This window comes from Anomaloglossus baeobatrachus, chromosome 5 (assembly GCF_048569485.1).
Source record: "Anomaloglossus baeobatrachus isolate aAnoBae1 chromosome 5, aAnoBae1.hap1, whole genome shotgun sequence".
Taxonomy (NCBI): domain Eukaryota; kingdom Metazoa; phylum Chordata; class Amphibia; order Anura; family Aromobatidae; genus Anomaloglossus; species Anomaloglossus baeobatrachus.
In genome coordinates, this window is record NC_134357.1 from 315,314,428 (window position 1) to 315,333,423 (window position 18,996).

The window sequence follows — 18,996 nt, forward strand, 5'->3', positions numbered from 1 at the left end:
AGCGCCATCTTCTGGCGCTGTATCCAACTCTTCCAGCACCTGCCTGCTATACCTGGCTAGCATACAAAAATATGGCAAAGCTCATGTCCTTTTTTTGTAGTTTTTTGGCAAAAAAAATAAAAAATGCTTCCCTGGATTTTCCATTGCCAGTGAAGGTAACACCAAGCAGTGGGGGTTAGCAGCCAGTAGCTGCTTGGATTACCCTTAGCTAGCAATACAAAAAATGCAGCGGGAGCCCATATATATTTTTTTTAATTATTTATTTAAATAAATACATTTATTCACATTTGACTTAAATTACGGCATCAATGCGGTGTGGCATAGAGGCGATCAGCCTGTGACACTGCTGAGGTGTTATGGAAGCCCAGGTTGCTTTGATAGCAGCCTTCCGGTCATCTGCATTGTAGGGTCTGGTGTCTCTCATCTTCCTCTTGACAATATCCCATAGATTCTCTATGAGGTTTAGGTCAGGCACGTTTGCTGGCCAATCAAGCACAGTGATACAGTGAATATTAAACCAGGTATTGATACTTTTGGCAGTGTGAATAGGTGCCAAGTCCTGCTGGAAAATGAAAATTTCATCTCCAAAAAGCTTGTCAGCAGAGGGAAGCATGAAGTGCAATAACATTTCCTGATAGATGGCTGCGCTGACTTTGGTTTTGATAAGACACAGTGGACCTACACCAGTAGATGATATGGCTCCCCAAACCATCACTGATTGTGGAAACTTCACACTAGACCTCGAGCAGCTTGGATTGTGGTCTCTCCACTCTTCCTTCAGACTCTGGGACCTTGATTTCCAAATTAAATGCAAAATTTACTTTGATCTGAAAACAAGACCTTGGACCACTGAGCCAGTCCAGTTCTTTTTCTCCTTGGCCCAGGTAAGACGCTTCTGGCGTTGTCTATTGGTCATGAGTGGCTTGACACAAGGAATGCAACAGTTGTAGCCCATGTCTTGGTTACGTCTGTGTGTGGTGGCTTTTGAAGCACTGACTTTAGCAGAAGTTCACTCCTTGTGAATCTCCCCCAAGTTTTTGAATGGCCTATTTTTTAACAATTTTATCAGAGCTTCAGTTCTCTCGGTTGCTTGTGCACCTTTTTCTACCACACCTTTGCCTTTCATTCAACTTTCCATTAATATGCTTGGATACAGCACTCTGTGAACAGCCAGCTTCTTTAGCAATGACCTTTAGTGGCTTACCTTCCCTATGGAGTGTAGCCTGGGGTCAGAGGGTGCTCTTGTCCGCTGATCCGGCTGCCTTTAGAAAGACAACATGGCCCAGGACTCATCCCAACTGAACGCCCAACCTTCTTATCCATGGGCGGAACAATACTCAGACAACACAGGATGAGGGAATCCCAATATTAAGACTTCATTGGATCCCCAAACAACTAACGGCATATGGCACATAACTGGCAAAACCACAGAATGTAACCGGCAACAGTTTCTAACCCTTCCGCTGGCTCACCAGGGATTAGATTGTTCGTGCCTCAGAGCTTCCAGGGCTACTTACTCCAAACCAGCAGCACCCCACTTTCGGTAGGCACCGACTGAGAATGGAATAACGCCGGATTTAGGAAGCTGGATGAGGACCGCACAGCCTGTAGTCAGGTGACTGGATTGTGCCAAGCTGAATTCCTTAATTAGGTAGTGTCACGGGCGGAGGGGACGCTCGCCACGCTCGGGTCCGGGGCTTCTGCTGCCGCTGCTCGGCGGCTCGAGCGGTGGACCAGCCATGGGGACTCGAGCAGCGCTCCTCACCCGTGAGTGAAAAGGGGGTAGTTTGGTTAGGGAAATTGTTCGTGACGCCACCCACGGGTCGTGGTGATGATGGCACCACCGCTGCTGGTAACGGGGATCCCGGGAGAGATGGTAGGGTGCAGCTGAGATGTTGTCCCCTCCGTGGGCAGGGGTTGGTGATCCCGGGGCCCGATGGTGTAACGGGGAGGCCGGATGGCTGGGGTCCAGGGTTGCAGGGACAGTGCAGCGCGGTGCCGGACGGTACTGGTGTACTCACTCAGACAATCACTGACAAAGTCTTTGGTAAACCAAAACGGCCGGATGGACGGGTCCCGCAGCCGGCTGCAGTGTTGTTGTTGTTGTGCTCTCCCCGGACGGCTGATGGTGGCTGTCTTTCCCTGCACCTTTTAGAATGTTGTGACTCCAGTGGTTGCCCACCGGTAGTCCGCTCCCCGGCGGTGCCGTAGGAGCCCGTTTCACCCGCAGGCGCTGGCCCTTGGATCTCTAGCCTGTGGCGGTGGCTGTATATCCTCTCTGGGTGGACGGTTGCCTTCAATCGGGACTTTGTAGTTGGGGAACCCCTGGGGTTCCTGTCACATTCGGATTTGACTATTGATGGTGGCTCCAAGCCTGGTCGGGGTCCGATTGCCCTGCCTGTGTGCTTAGCTTCACTCCCTTCCCCGGTCCGGTACCAGCGGGCCAACACCTGACCCCGGTCCTTACGGCTCTGCGGAGTTCCACTAACTCCTGCAGACGGCCACCACCGTCTGCCAAACTTGCTGTTAGTGTCTGGGCTCCAACCCAGACACCCAAGTGTTCACTCCTCTCATTTTCACCTCCAAGACTAATCTGACACTTTTCCCGCCTCCAGGCCTGTGAACTCCTCGGTGGGTGGGGCAAACTGCCTGGCTCCGCCCCACTTGGTGTGGACATCAGACTGTGGAGGGAGGCAACAAGGGTTTTGTGTTTGGCTGCTGTAACTGCCTAGGGTGGGGTTGTGCATGTTGGTATGTTTGTGACTACCTGGCTAGTCCAGGGCGTCACAGTAGTCCTTGATATCTCAGCTGAATCCTTGCATTCGATGCTGAAGTCCGTGTAGTATTATAATCCAGGTTCGGTTATGGCTTGCCAATCAGATCCTCAGATCCTAGATTGGTATCATGTAGCAAAAGTCAACCCGGCAATGGACAGTCCTCCTTCTTATACTCCTGAGCTCTCCATTCAGACCATTGGGGTCTTCACGATTGGTGGATAAGACTGGGCTCTTATTGGCTAGATTTATACAAAATATCCCTAGTAGTAATGGTCTCTGGGAGAGACAAGGGAGAGACAGCTAAGTTACATTGCATCTAGCAATACACATAGTAATACAATGGGAGGTTCGCATAATTGATTTGTCTGGGTATCTGACCTTCACTGGCCAAGGCAATTACATGAGTCAACAAGAACACTAGACTCCTAAAGGTACCATCACACATAACGAGATAGCTAGCGAGATCGCTGCTGAGTCCCGGTTTCTGTGACGCAGTAGCGATCCCGTTAGCGATCTCGTTATGTGTGACATCTACCAGCAATCAGGCCACTGCTGTGAGATTGCTAGTCGTTGCAGAATGGTCCAGGCCATTTTCTTCAAAGGCGATGTCCTGCTGGGCAGGACACATCGCTGTGTTTGACACTCTGTGACAGGGTCACAGTGACTGCTGAGATTGGTATACAGTTCGCTACTGCAACATGTATCGTTCCTGCATCGTTGGTAAGGTCTGACTGTGTGACATCTCACCAGTGACCTCCCAGCGACTTACCAGCGATCCCTATCAGGTCGCGTCGTTTTCGGGATCGCTGGTAAGTCGTTGTGTGTGACTGGGCCTTTAGAGTCTTGTAGAAACAACGAGGGGCTTATCCCATGCTAAGCACTGACAGAGTCCATGTCATCACATAGCCTACTGAACCAAACTACGGGACAATTTAAAATGCTTAGGAAGCAGGTGTTTTACCTATCCCCAATTATCCTCAGGTTACTCAGTTCTTCATGACCATATCAAAAAGAGTGTCAAGGAAAATCGTTCCTCCCCAGGAACTCTTGAAAACCCCTCTTTACTGTAAGCACAGAAATGAGGGTGGAATCCGTAGGCACCAAAAACGTTGACTTACCTTTGGCTGAGTTTGCATAAAATAACCACCCCAATGAATCCACTGGCAAGTAAGACAACCAATTCTCCTGGTGATCAGACACAAAACACCTTAGGTAAGTCTCCATACTTTGATGTTAGCGGTTAGTAAACACGTTGGGTTAGTAATGGAATGCTGAGGTAAAAGACAAATGTACTCCCAGTCGAGATCAAAACGCCCTCCAAAATGTAGAGACAAACTGGGTCCTTCGATCTGAAACCCTGTGAAGCTTCAAGATCTCAGAAACAAACACATGAGCTAACCTTTTTGCATTTAGAAGAGCAGGTAAAGCAACGTAGTGCACCATTTTACTTAACCTATCCACCCCTAGTAAGATCACCATTTTTCCAACTGATGAAGGAAGATCAGTAATAAAGTTCATAGATAAATGAGCTCATAGTCTGTTAGATGTAGTCAAGGGTAGGAGAGGGCCGGGCGGTCGAGTTTGTGGGGTCTTAGAATGGCGGCAGACTTTACAGGTAGACACAAAATCCACTACAACTTTTTGCAATCTTGACTACCAAAACTGAAGAGAAAGGAGGTCAAAGGTCACTTTACTAGCTTGGTGTCCAGCTAGGACCAAGTTATAATGTTCCTTTTTAAAACTGTGAGGTGGAACATACAATTCAGACGAACCGCCCATTCTGTAAATTAGACACAGAGACATCCGAGCTACCATCTTCAGGAAAACTGTCACGCTCCCCGGGTCCCCTGTCCAGCTCCCCCCGGCTCCCCTGCCACGCTCCCCGGCTTCCCTGGCTCGCTCCCCGGCTCCTCTGCCACGCTCCCCGGCTTCCCTGGCTCGCTCCCCGGCTCCTCTGTCCGGCGTCCCCCGCTCCACAGCCTCCAGGCCTCCTCACCTAGGATCCCCAGGCGTCCCGGTCCCCGCTCCCAGCGTCCGCTGTCAGCTTCGCTCCAGCCCGGCTCCCCTGCCTCCTGTTCGCCGCTCCCTGCCCTGGCTTCTGGCACCCGGGCCTCGCGCATGCGCATTAGGGCGCGCGCGCGGTCATTGACCCTTTCTTAAAGGGCCAGCGTCCACAGACAGGATATTGAACACACAGGTACAGGGTATAAAGGGGTTTAATGTCCAAGTGGGCGGGGCCTGTTCTTCGTGTTTCCCAAGCTAGGAGTCAGGTCTCCTTGTGTCTCTGTGCCATACTTACCTATCTCTCTTCTAGAGCCGCTCCTGCCTCGCCTTCCGGTCCTGCCGATTCCCGAACCCCGAACGCTGACTATCTGCCATCCTGTCAGTCCGTACCATCTCTGATCCCTGTGGTGACCCGTCCTCTCGCTCCATCGGTTCCGGACTCCGCCTGACAACATCTCGGCCTCCGAACCTTAGCTCCGTCACCCGGACTACCATCAGTGACTCCGTGGTCCCAGGGACTTCTGCATTCCACTCTTTTGCACGGACTGTCCTGCTACCTGTAGTGCTCAGGCTACCGGACCCCTTGACTTCAGTGAGGAGTTCGGCCCAGTGGATCCACCTCCTGGGTCTGCCCGTCCACCTGGCCCTAACAAAAACTCTGGGACAAAGCATCAGCTTTGCCATTTTTTAACCCAGAATGGTAGGTAACCACAAAGTTAAGCCTGGAAAAGAATAAGGACCACCTAGCTTGTTTACAATTTAGACACTTAGCAGATTAGAGATACAAAAGATTTTTATGATTGGTAATCACAGTGACAGGGTTTACTGCCCCCCCTAAGAAAATTCCTCAAATGCCAGTTCCCTATTGCCAATATCATAGTTCTTCTCGGCCAGTGATAATTTATTTGCTAGGAGACAGCCCCTGAGATAACAAGGCCAGAATTCCCACCGCGGAGACATCAACCTCAACAATAAATGGTTGCAAGACATTGGGATGGACAAGCACAGGTGCCATAGTAAAGCATCTCTTCAAAGAAGAGAATTCCAAACTGGCAAGGTTGGTCCACCTCATAATGTCCGTACCTTTCATAGTCATATCTGTGATGGGTTTGACAATCTATGAGAAGTTTTGCATGAGCGTTGTAGTGCTTTCATATTTTCAGGAAAATCTCACTCCATATCTGGATCCATCTATAAACTAGCAAATTACACCAGGAAGCTCAAAAATTGTACCTCCTGCATGGCGAATACGCAGTTTTCCAGTTTGGCAAACAGTTTATTATCATGTAATATTTGTAACACCTGCCTGACAAGTATTTGATGTGTTTTGTTGTCGCACAAGTAAATCAAAATGTCGATATATTCCACTACAAATCTACCAACCAGGAGAAGGACAATGTCATTGACAAAATGTTAAAAAATGGCGGGGGCATTTTTGAGACTAAGGGGCATGGCTAAGTTTTCATAATGCCCTTCAGGCGTTTTAAAGGTCGTTTTTCACTCAGCCCTTTCTCTGATTGTAATCAGATTATAGGCCCACCTGAGATCCAACTTGGAAAACCATTTAGTACCAACAATCTGATTAAATAAATCAGGTAAGTAAACAATACCAAAAGACACGGACAGAGCCGTGTCATATTTGCAATATGGAGAGAGCCATATACAGAGATTAAAGTGAAAAAAGGAAAAAATTCTGTACAACGACTTAGTTGAAAAAAGTGTATAAATAGTTTTATTAAATATTATGAAAACATCATAGCAAGCAGAAAAAAATTACATAAGATGTAAAAAACATAGAGTCAGACAGTAAACACCAGCAGATGGCGCCCTCACAGCACACTGGCATGTAGGACCACACTGAAAAAAGCCAAAAATTGTGGATATCCAGCTGAGAGGCACCCGTGCAAAACACAGGTCCTTCAAACACTGGAATGTGTTAAACAGGCAGTCAGTGCCCTGCCGTGACCGACACAGTAAATATAATGGTCCATACAAACAAAACATAAATCAATGCAGGGTCACGGCAGTGTGCAGCCCAACGTACCTGAATGTGAAATGAGGGTTCCAGGCCCCGACCTACAGGAAGACCCCCGGAAGAAGGATTAAACACCGAAACCTCAGTCACGGCATGGCACTGACTGCCTGTTTAACACATTCCAGTGTTTGAAGCACCTGTGTTTTTGCACGGGTGCCTCTCAGCTGGATATCCACAATTTTTGGCTTTTTTCAGTGTGGTCCTACATGCCAGTGTGCTGTGAGGGCGCCATCTGCTGGTGTTTACTGTCTGCCTCTATGTTTTTTACATCTTATGTAATTTTTTTCTGCTTGCTATGATGTTTTCATAATATTAAATAAATCAGGGATGAGTGGGAGAGAATAAGGATCACTGATGGTAATTTGACTCAACTTGCAAAAGTGTAAACAGGGATGGAGACCTTCAACTTTTTTTATAACAAAAAAGATCCCTGCTGCCACAGAAGAGGAGGGACTGATATGTCTCTAAGCAAGACTCTCTGAGATATAATCTTTCATAGCTTGTCTTTTAGGACCAAAAAGATAATACAACTTTGTCTTAGGAAGTTTTGCCTTGCGAAGCAAGCTAATAGAGCAATCATATGCACGGTGGGGAGGTAGATCTTGGCACCTCTTTTCTGAGAACACATCCACAAGATCAGACAAAAGAGAGTGTACCACTTTAGTGGTGAAGGAAGAGATAACCGTATTCGGGCAATTATTCCTGCACAACTCACTCCATCTATCTCGCTGGATTGCCAGTTCACCACTGGATTATGTATAACTAATCATTGAAGGCTGAATATGATAGGAGTATGGAGACCTTCCAAGACGTAAAAAGAAAGGATGTCCTTGTAAAGGGCCCCTATGCACAGGTTATATTATGCACCACTTGCGAAAAATTTCCCTGACTGAGAGGTGCAGAGTTGATGACAAATATGGGGATAAACTTGAACAGCATATCACAGAAGAGGCAATGCCTCCATGCAAACCGAGAATCAACCATATTGGCTCCCGCACTACTATCTAAAAGATATAAACAGATATGATCCCAGTTTTAGCATCTATGATAACCTCAGCGGGTAAAATAAAATGAGATGCACATGTGGAGGAAATATATATGCCCAAGTTGTAGTGCAACACACAACCTGGGGTCAGAAGTTTTCCGACTACTTCCTATGCATAGGACGCAATGGACAGACTCCAATAAAATTACCTTTATGACACTAGAAAAAACACGCCCCTGTCTTACAGCGAACTGCAATAGATCCAGACTGAGAGGAAGACCCCCTAATTGCATGGGTTTATCAGAGTTCATGGGAAGGACTTCAAACTTAGGAAGTACAGCATGGGGCGAAGTCATCATAGGTCTATCTCTGAGGCGTCGATCGATACATATGGCCAGAGTTATGGCAGCTTCTAATGTTTCAGATGTTTTGTATACAACTAATACGACCTTTATCCTTTCTGACAAACCCTGGCCAAAATGACGTCTAAGGGCCAGGTCATTCCAGCTAGTGTCAGCGGCCCATCTCCAGAATTTAGAACAAAATTCGTCTGCTGGCCGGTCTTCCTGCTGGAGTTGGCATTGCTGAGACTCAGCAAGGGAGACCTGGTCAGGGTCGTCATAGATGAGGTCTAGGGTTGCAAAAAAACTCATGAACCGACCGGAGTGACAGAGAGTCAGTCAGGAGAAAAAATGTTTAGGAAAGAGGGTCTCCCTGAAAGAGGCAGATTACAATCCCCAACCGTTCTTTCTCACTGTGTGGGTGGAGCTTAAAATAAAGATTGCAGGCTTCACGGAACATAAAACACTTATCCTGTTCTCCCAAAAATCCATCTGAGAGCACTACTTTGGGTTCGGGGTATAGTATAGCTGGCTGTCAGACCTGTAGCCTGCTGTTGTGATTGCAAAACCCTGGATCGCAGGTCTGCCAGTAGTGAGGAGACTTTATAGCTGCAATGCTCCTCTGCATATTTACTCACTACTGAAATGTCATATTGTTGTGTCAGTCTCTGCAAGGCGAAACGTTTACCCCTCAGACCCCATCTGAGCTTCTCATACAGCCAGATCAGATTTCATACTTTGCACTGATGAGGGGCAATCACCCTGAAACACTGTGTCTGCATATTGAGGTTCTGATCTGGCATAAATCCTAAGTCATCTGAGAAGGCTTGTTAAAGGGATACTTTTGACTTTTAGGATTGCTACTTACAATAGGCAAGACTAGAGTTTGTCTACTTCCTCTCTGAAGAGACAATTTGCATATTTCCCTAAGGAGAATTGCAGCTATAAGTCTTCTGACTACTGGCATGCTGGATTGTTGTGTCAGTCTTCGCAAGGAGAAAAGTCTTCTCTCAGACCCCGATTTACCTTCTCATACAGCTAGATCATATCTCATACTATACACTGATGACGGTCAATCATCCCGAAACACCGTGTCTGCAAATTAAGGCTCTGATCTGGCATAAATTCTAAGTCATATAACAAGGCTCGCTAAAGGGTCCCTTTTGACTTTTAGGATTGCTACCTCCAATAGATGACACTTCAGTTTCTCTACTACCTCCCTGAAGAGACAATAGGCATAAACAAAGTCATTGAAATCTATCTATCTGACAAAAGTTACAAAGCCATTACTAAAGGTAGCGTCACACTTAGTGACGCTCCAGCGATCCCACCAGCGATCTGACCTGGCAGGGATCACTGGAGCATCGCTACATGGTTGCTAGTGAGCTGTCAATCAGGCAGACCTCCACAGAGATCAGCCACCAGCCACCAGTGACCCATGTAACGACGCTGTGCTTGGTAACCATAGTACACATCGGGTTACTAAGCAAAGCGCTTTGCTTATAGTTACCCAATGTGTACCTTGGCTATGTGTGCAGGGAGCAGGGAGCCGGCTTCTAGAAGCTGCGGACGCTGGTAACTAAGGTAAATATTGGGTAACCAAGCAAAGCGCTTTGCTTGGTTACCCGATGTGTGCCTTGGTTACCAGCGTCCACAGAAGCCGGCTCTCTGCTCCCTGCACATTCAGATCTTTGCTCTCTCGCTGTCAAACACAGCGATGTGTGCTTCACAGCGGGAGAGCAACGACCAAAAAATGGTCCAGGACATTCAGCAACGACCGGCGACCTCACAGCAGGGGCCAGGTCATTGCTGAATGTCACACACAGCAACATCGCTAGCAAGATCACTGTTATGTCGCAAAAACCGTGACTCAGCAGCGATGTCGCTAGCGATGTCGCTTAGTGAGACGTGGCCTTAAGGCTCTGAGACTCCAGTGAAACTCCAATAAGAGCCATTTTTCACAAATGGAGAAAAAATGGAATGGTGATGAACAAAATTGGTGTGAATTTATTCACACGTCCTATTCCATTGGCTACAACAGTAGTGGTCTGTGGCTGCTGAAATGGGAGAGGAAATACCACTTCTTACATCATCTGCGGCTCTTTTTTTGATTATCTGGCTGACCTGGCATGACATAATTATTGCAGTGGGATACACATATGATGCTAATCAGTATTAGATCTCCAGATATCATCTCCCTCTTCATTTCCACCTTCCACAAACCACTGTTGTGGCTGATAGAGACGTGCAAATCATTTTGAACCAATTCTACTGGTCAAACTTACCAGGAGTAGTTGGTGCACCAAAATTTCACCAGGAGCACATCAACTGATCAAGACAGAACGCAGAAAAAACATATCTTAAGAACTGGAGGCCTCACTTGCCTCAATTATGGTCATTTTTTATAATTCCACCAGGAAAAAAAGATATTGGCGAAAAATTGCATCAATGGGAAGTTGCAAGGTACAAACCAATTCCAATCAAAAAGAACACAAAGGCTCGTCCTGTGTTGCTTAAAAAAAAACAAAAACATTCTAGATACCCTCCTATACCTTTGGGATGTTATTCTTAGGACTGGTAAATTTGGACTTTTTGGAGGACCATTACATCTAGCGTAAAGCTGTATTCCATCATCAATACATCATACTAAGAGTTAGGCAATGTTGTCATACTGTGATGGTGTGGGTTTGGTTTGCTTTTACAGGACCTCAATGACTTGTTATCATTGATGAACCATGAATTTTAGAGTGGTTGAGTCGAAGTCCTGATCAGAATATAAATTAACATAATACATCCCAAGATCTCCTTCTCTCCTCCTCTCTCATTCGCTCCTCATGCCACCATCTCCAAGACTTCCCCCGGGCATCACCGGTCCTCTGGAATTTGCTGCCTCAACACGTCAGATTATCTGCTACACTTGCAAGCTTCAAACGGAACTTGAAAACTCATCTGTTCAAGAATGCATATAATCTTCAATGACCCCCCTGCCTCACCACCACAGCTACTGCCTCACCACCGTGCGGAGCCGCCTCCGCCTCACCACCGTACGGAGCTGCCGCCGCCTCACCACCGTGCGGAGCAGCCACCGCTTCACCACCGTGCGAAGCCGCCGCCACCTCACCAACGCGCGGAGCCACTGCCGCCTCACCACCGTGCGGAGACGCCGCCCAATCAACACCTCACCTATTGTTTTCTCCCCAAAATCCTACAGAATGTAAGCTTGCAAGGGCAGGGTCCTCTTCCCTCTATACCAGTCTGTCTACTGTAACTTGGATATGTATTCTGTATGTAACCCCTTCTCATGTACAGCACCATGGAATCAATGGTACTCTATCAATAAATATTAATAATAATAATAATAATAATAATAATAATAATAATACATGCTTGAAAATCCCTCAATGTAGCTTCACTAAAATAATTCTGCAAAGAAGAGAGAGACAAAATTCCTCCACGGAAACATTTAAGACTAATCACAAGTTATTGTAAATATTTAATTCGAGTTGTTACTGCCAAGGATTGAATAACCATTTATTAGGTTTAGGAAAGAATTACGTTAAAAAATATAGGTGATAAACTTTAGGTTTTGAATAAATCTTTATTTTCAATATATAGAATTATCATTTAAAAGTTGTAATTTGGGTTTCTTCATCTTGCCTGTATCTTTCATTACATTAGCAGGATGAACCGAAACATTTAAATGTTATAAATTGGCAAAACTAAAATAAATCGGGTGATGGCAAATACCATTTTATGCCATTCCGTACATTTTTTTTAAATCTTTTTTAGTGTTTATATGCAGCAATGCTTGAAAGTTTGAATTTTTCAGCTTTCCAGACTTCTGCATAAATTTAATCATCAGATGCATTATTGATTTTTGTTCCTGAAGAAGGCTCCAAAATGCGTCGAACAATAAAATCTAACATTTTAATCCCCATTGATCTTCAGTGACCTTCTTCTGGCAGTGTGGATTAACCCTTTTCTTCCATTTCTTCCAACTTTATTCTTCTAAAATTATTTTTTGCATACTTCGTTGTTCTATCAATGATGACAAACTGTCCTGGCCCAGATGGAGCAAAAAAGACCGAAACCAGGATATTTCCACCATTCTGTTTCACAGATTATATGAGGTTTTTATGCTGTAACACATGTTTTTCAGCATTTTATTTTATTCTCATCTGTCCACAAAATATTGATTAATTAGACTTCAGGCCAGTACAGGTGATGTGAAGAAATCTGCAATGAGCAGCAATGTTCTCTTTAGAGAGTAGTGGCTTTCTCCTTGCAATACTACCATGTACATCATTGTTGTTCAATGTTCTACTTATGGTGGACTCAAAAACTTTAAATATTAGCTAATATAATATAGGCCTTTAGTTACTTAGAGGTTACCTTGAGTTCATTTCTGATCTTGCAAACTATTATACACCCTAAATCTGGAGTGATGTTGTTGGTTGACCTCTACTGTGGACAGTAATAATAGCCTTGAATTTCCTCTATTTGCACACAATCAGTCTGACTATGGATTAGTGGAGTCCAAACTATTTAAAAATGTTTTAGTAACTTCTTCCAGCCTGAAAAGCAAAAAGAACTCTTCTTAAGTCCTCAAAAATCTCTTTTGTTCTTGCTACGATATATTTCCACAAACAGGTGTTGTGAAGATCAAACTTTGATAGATCCCTGTTCTTTATATAACACAGGACACCCACTAAAATATGATAGTTATCTAATTGTTTGAAAACTCCAGACTTTTATTTTCACCTTTAAATTATCTGCTAATGCACAATTCACATTATTTTTCCAGTCACATACCGTATTTTTCATTTATATGATGCACCGGATTATAAGATGCACCCCAAATTCAGAGGAAAAAAAGGTAAAAATATATATATATATATATATATATATATATATGTTGTCTGTTTTATACTCCGGTGGTGTCTTACCACTGTGCTGGGGCTGCAGGCTCGGCCCCATGCTGGCTCTGCTCTGCTCCATGCTGGCTCTGCTCTGCTGCGTGCTGGCTCTGCTGTGCCCTGTGCTGGCTCTGCCCCATGCTGGCTCTGCCTTGCCCCGTGCTGGTTCTGTTCTGTGAGAGAGTCGGCGAGGCACGGGTTATTCTGAAGATGTGCTTCAAACAAATGGCGCCCGGAGGAAACGCATTCACAGATTGAGCTCTTGAGCCAAGAGCTCCATCTGCACACACGCGGACTCTGGGCGCCATTATTTGAAGTGTGACGCCCTGGCCTATCAGGTCGTCACAGGGTATTGTGCTATCTGCCATTCAACACAGTATCCACCCTCTTTGGTTATGGGTCCTGGTCCTTTGGTGTTGCTAACAGCTGAGCCAATCAAAACGCTAGGAACACTTTACACTGTACCCACCAGACACACCATTGGGGGGCCTGAAGGAAATAGGGCTTCCCCCATTGGGGGTTGGTAGGGGATAATGAGAAAGTGAGAGAAGTGAAGTGGTAGGGGAAGGAGAAGGAGGTGAAGTGACTCTCGTGAGGAGACGTCACAGGTGGAGCAGGGCTCCTGAGTTCTAGGTGGCAGACGTTGGTCTGGGCCTGGTAGGAGCTGTAACTCCGATCACAGGGGATAGTGTCAGGGGGCACGGACTGCCGAGGAGGGCAGCCGGTGGCCTTGAGCTATCACCGGGCAGGGGCCAGGGCACGATGGGGTACGTGGACCCTTAGCCGAGAAGTAGCTTCATGCGTCCTGGTTATTTACCCGATGGGGGTGAAGACTTCAAGTGTCATCCCCAACCCGCTCTAAAATCAGGGTACTAGCGCACCGATGGGATAGGACTTTCCCAATACAGTCCAAAGAAATCCTACGCGTGAACCCTGAGAGCAAGCTCACTCCGTTAGCCATACGGGTGAGCGGGACCTGAAAAGTTTCAGACTTGAGGGTCCAAGGAAGAAAACACAGATGCCAAGGAAAGGGTCACAGACTAACCACAACACCAAGGACATAGACCCAAGTTTAGCTCCCTCCCAGCTGCAGTGGTGCTCAGAACTCTGGTTTACAAGCTGTCGGTGTGGTTACTTCTGGACTGAGTGAGTACACTGAATAACCCTTCTCCTACCCCAACGGCACCCCTACATCACCATCACCGAGCTCCCGGGGCAAAAACCCCCTACCCATGGAGGGGTTAAAACACCTTGCTGCCATACCACCGCCACCGGGCGTCCCCAACAGCAGCGGTGGTACCCCATCTTACCACGCACCGTGGGTGGTGTCACGAACTTTCCTAATCCCGTGTATATACTCCCCCACCCCTTTTTAATTCGAGTGTCCACGTGGACCCCCCGGGTCCGGAGACCCCTCGAGCCACCGCGGCTCCGGATCCGAGCGACTCGGCTGCTGCTACGGGGGTGTTACAGAAGTCCTTATCAGTGACATCGTCATAATGGCTTTTACCTCACTGGCCGCTGCCGCCGACCACAGCAGAAGCACCGGCCGCCGCGGCACACAGCAGCTCCGCCAGCCACCTCACAGAGCCCCTGCCTCCTGTGACCCCTCTCAATCACCATCTGGTAAGCTAGATTTTGATTTTAAAACACACTCCTTATTTTCCTCCCAGATTTTTGGGAGAAAAAGTGCGTCTTGTAATCCGAAAAATACAGTATATGTGATATTGGACCATTTTACTCATGTAAAAATATGACAAAGTTTACTATATTTGACTTAATTCTTTGATCTGGTTCCCTTTATCTACTTATAAAACTTATGTGAGAACCTGACGTAGTAAAATTTATTCAGATATATGAAAACTTCTGAAGGGTTCACAAACTTTCAAGCACCATTGTATGTATTGTATCATAATAATGTGCAGAGATGCTCTTTTGTATTTTTATAATTAATATTCAATTACATACACCTACTAATGATACTGTAATTTCTTATAAACACATAAGCATCAGATTGTCATTTACCTCATTAGCACCATTTACCTGTTATGTTTCACTATAATTGGTTACATGCTCATGTCAATTTATTCTTATTAACCTGTCATTTTATATCATCAATTTACGCATGGCTGCCTATGTGGTAGTATTTGTATATAATGTAGTCTCAATGGAATACTAATTTTTTTCAACATATAATGATCATTTCTGTATATTGTAAAACTCCTAAAATGTGCAGTTTTATCAGTATGGTGCATTTGCAGTTCAATGGGGTGTAGTAGCATCAACAATAAAAGCAAAAACCGCATTTCAACAATTTCTTTGTAGGGATTTTAGCAAAAAGTGAACAGGCTTTCATGTAACAATACAAGCACACATGCGAAAACTGAATTCTTGTTGTTCTTTAGCAGACAATCACAGCCCCTCATGAAGCTGTAAAACAGTGGCACGCATTAGGGTTCCTGCATGCTTTCTAATGACAGGGGCATAGTACACATATATTAGTATTAGTATTATCTGAGATGTTTTTTTACAATGTTTTTATTTATTCAACCTTGTTTGGATCTGATAGTTTAGTCATTTGCACTTGGACTTTTGGTGCAATTTTTTTTAATTTTGTTTGTTGTGCATAGCATATATATTGTACTAGTAACTAATTATTGTTTGCACATCACTTTTTCATATTATGTTGTGTTTTGCCATTATATTATCATACACATTGTTATGCTCACAAGGCGAGCAAGGGATTAGCAAACCCACTGGGCCACAGCACACAGAAAACCTAGAGGGGCTTGACTATGTAACCAATCGTGCTTTTCCCCAGAGCCCCTAATGGTGAGGGTGTTGCACTGCACATGTGAGACCGGGTGCCACTTGGGAAGACTGCTGCTGTGATGGCTGGCCCCAGAGGTACGAGCACAGACAGTCTCTTAAGATAAGAACTGCAGGAGCAGTGTCGTGGATTCGACTGGGATGGATGGATGTGGTAGCAACAGCAAGTGTGGATTGTTGTGGCAGCAGGTATCGTAGTAGGCGGCTGTCGTGAATACTTGTGGTAGTAGCAGTGGACTTGTGACGCAAGCAGCAGCAGATTAGAAATGCACTGAAACACAAACATGAATCAGCAGCAGAATATAGCACAGAAAGAGAAGCATTTAAGACATGAGTACTAGCAATGTATCTAACTCGTTGCCCAGGTACTCCCTTAAAAGGAAGGTGCCTTAAATACCTTAAGCTTCACAGCTGACCTGAGAGGCACTTCCAGGTCAGGGCGCACTGGCCCTGTATGAAAAGGGGCTTGTTCGCACACACCCTCTGGGCAGTCTCCGGAGGCCTGTGTGGTATATGCAGGCTCTGGGAGACAGCAGCAAAGATCAGGGACATGGCAGCCATAACTGGTCAGCTAGGAAGGTACTTGTTATGATCTGTTAGGATTCGTCTGCAATGTGATTATTGCTATTATAATACTTCTTTATTTTCTCATCTTGGTAAGTTCTGCATATGCAATATTTTTTTTTTAAATATATTTTTATTGAAAATTTTAATCATTAAACAGTAAACAATATCATTCCCATCAAAATATAGTAATAATCTTTCATCCAGTACGCAGACTGGGAAAACATAACTTGTAGACACAATAAATCTACAACATCTATTGGGATGATGAAAAGTGCAAGTAAGAGTAAAAACCCACAAAAGAAAAAAACAAAAAAAACCAAAAACAATAATCCAAACAAATGCAACAGCCATCTCATTTAAAAAATAAAGAAGCAAAAGAGGGGGGGGGGTTGGATTTTTCATTTAGTCACTTAGTCACGTTCACAGTTTAATTACCTATTCGGAGGTGACGTAGGTTATTCTTTAGGTCTTCCATAATGTACCATGCAGTTGAGGTAAAAGGTTGCACCATTTTTTCTTTTTCCTCCTTATTGCCATATTTCACCACAAACTCTTTCCATTTTAGTAGAAATCTACTCGCCTGCGCTTCCTTATTTATGAGTGCAGCTCCCTGCTCAATCTCCATATAATGCTTAAGTTGAGTTATACAGTGCCTACAAGTAGTATTCAACCCCCTGCAGATTTAGCAGGTTTACACATTCGGAATTAACTTGGCATTGTGACATTTGGACTGTAGATCAGCCTGGAAGTGTGAAATGCACTGCAGCAAAAAATAATGTTATTTCTTTTTATTATTTTTTCTTAAATTGTGAAAAGTTTATTCAGAGGGTCATTTATTATTCAACCCCTCAAACCACCAGAATTCTGTTTGGTTCCCCTAAAGTATTAAGAAGTATTTCAGGCACAAAGAACAATGAGCTTCACATGTTTGGATTAATTATCTCTTTTTCCAGCCTTTTCTGACTAATTAAGACCCTCCCCAAACTTGTGAACAGCACTCATACATGGTCAACATGGGAAAGACAAAGGAGCATTCCAAGGCCATCAGAGACAAGATCGTGGAGGGTCACAAGGCTGGCAAGGGGTACAAAACCCTTTCCAAGGAGTTGGGCCTACCTGTCTCCACTGTTGGGAGCATCATCCGGCAGTGGAAGGCTTATGGAACTACTGTTAGCCTTCCACGGCCTGGACAGCCTTTGAAAGTTTCCACCCGTGCCGAGGCCAGGCTTGTCCGAAGAGTCAAGGCTAACCCAAAGACAACAAGGAAGGAGCTCCGGGAAGATCTCATGGCAGTGGGGACATTGGTTTCAGTCAATACCATATGTAACGTACTCCACCACAATGGTCTCCGTTCCAGACGAGCCCGTAAGGTACCTTTACTTTCAAAGCGTCATGTCAAGGCTCTTCTACAGTTTGCTCATGATCACTTGGAGAACTCTGAGACAGACTGGTTCAAGGTTCTCTGGTCTGATGAGACCAAGATCGAGATCTTTGGTGCCAACCACATACGTGACGTTTGGAGACTGGATGGCACTGCATATGACCCCAAGAATACCATCTCTACAGTCAAGCATGGTGGTGGCAGCATCATGCTGTGGGGCTGTTTCTCAGCCGAGGGGCCTGGCCATCTGGTCCGCATCCATGGGAAGATGGATAGCACGGCCTACCTGGTGATTTTGGCCAAGAACCTCCGCTCCTCCATCAAGGATCTTAAGATGGGTCATCATTTCATCTTCCAACAATACAACGACCCAAAGCACACAGCCAAGAAAACCAAGGCCTGGTTCAAGAGGGAAAAAATCAAGGTGTTGCAGTGGCCTAGTCAGTCTCCTGACCTTAACCCAATTGAAAACTTGTGGAAGGAGCTCAAGATTAAAGTCCACATGAGACACCCAAAGAACCTAGATAACTTGGAGAAGATCTGCATGGAGGAGTGGGCCAAGATAACTCCAGAGACCTGTGCCGGCCTGATCAGGTCTTATAACAGACGATTATTAGCTGTAATTGCAAACAAGGGTTATTCCACAAAATATTAAACCTAGGGGTTGAATAATAATTGACCCACACTTTTATGTTGAAAATTTACTAAAATTTAACTGAGCAACATAACTTGTTGGTTTGTAAGATTTATGCATCTGTTAATAAATCCTGCTCTTGTTTGAAGTTTGCAGGCTCTAACTTATTTGCATCTTATCAAACCTGCTAAATCTGCAGGGGGTTGAATACTACTTGTAGGCACTGTAAGTTCTGAGATAGAAGGGTGGAGGATGTTATCCAATATTTAAGGATCAACTTTTTGGACAGCAATAAAATAGTGTGCAAAAGTCTTGGAATACCTCTAATTATATTACTGTCTATATCAGAGTATTCCCAGTAATGCAGAAGTGCTGCTTGAGGAGATAGGGGGTCGCATAGAGCTCCAAAGCGTTTTTGCCAGTTTCGAGACTGACCCCAAGAAAGAAGCAATGTTGAGGCACAGCCAAATACCATGATAAAGGTCCGAATTTTGCAATTGGCATTTGGGGCATGCAATTAACCTGTC